This window comes from Hyaena hyaena, unplaced genomic scaffold, assembly GCF_003009895.1.
Source record: "Hyaena hyaena isolate Hyena2069 unplaced genomic scaffold, ASM300989v1 scaffold_248, whole genome shotgun sequence".
Lineage (NCBI taxonomy): Eukaryota > Metazoa > Chordata > Mammalia > Carnivora > Hyaenidae > Hyaena > Hyaena hyaena.
Window position 1 is genome coordinate 2,239,470 of NW_024080881.1, and position 884 is coordinate 2,240,353.

Below are 884 nucleotides of genomic sequence, written 5' to 3' on the forward strand. Positions count from 1 at the left end.
AAAGAAAAAAAAGTGGTTTTATTGAGGTATTTCCATGTAAAAAAGAATACTGATTTTAAGAGTATGTAGATTGACACATTGATGAATTACAAGAAGAACATTTTTGTCACCCCAAAGGCCCTTGTGTTGTTTTGCAGTTAATCCCCTAAACCCCTGGTCAATTCTTAGTCCTCATCTACCTACTTATGTTTTTGGTGTTAGTATTTTGACATAGTTGATTACTTTCTCTTCCTTCACACTTAGTTCATTTGACTTCAGGTCACAACACTCTTGGTTTTTCTGCCTTCTCAATTTCCTCTGCTGGTTCCCCTTTCTCTTTGACCTCTTGATGTTTGAGGCTCCATGGTTCAGCTGTGGGTCTTTGGTGATCCTTTGGATTCAAAATTTATCGGGGCGCCTGGGTGGCTTAGTCGGTTAAGCGTCCGACTTTCGCTTGGGTCGTGATCTTGCGGTTCGTGGGTTCGAGCCCCGCGTCGGGCTCTGTGCTGACTGCCAGCTCAGAGCCTGGAGCCTGTTTCAGTCTGTGACTCCCTCTCTCTCTGACCCTCCCCTGCTCACGCTGTCTCTCTCTCTCTCCTAGAGATAAATAAAAACATTTAAAAAAAAAAAAAATTTATCAGTATTCTCAAGTTAAATCTGTGCTCCAAATCTTTCTTCCAAACTTCAGATTCATATCCTACTACCCATTTGACATTTTTGCTTGGGTGTGTGATATTTTAAAACTTGTATAATTTTGATCTTCTGATATCCCCCTCCACCACCACTCCTCTTATACCCATCCCTCATCTCAGTTGATGGAGACTCCATCCTTCAGTTATTCTGACCAAGAACTTCGTTACTCCCACATTCCATACATTGGGAATCTTGTTGGTTTTACTTCTCAG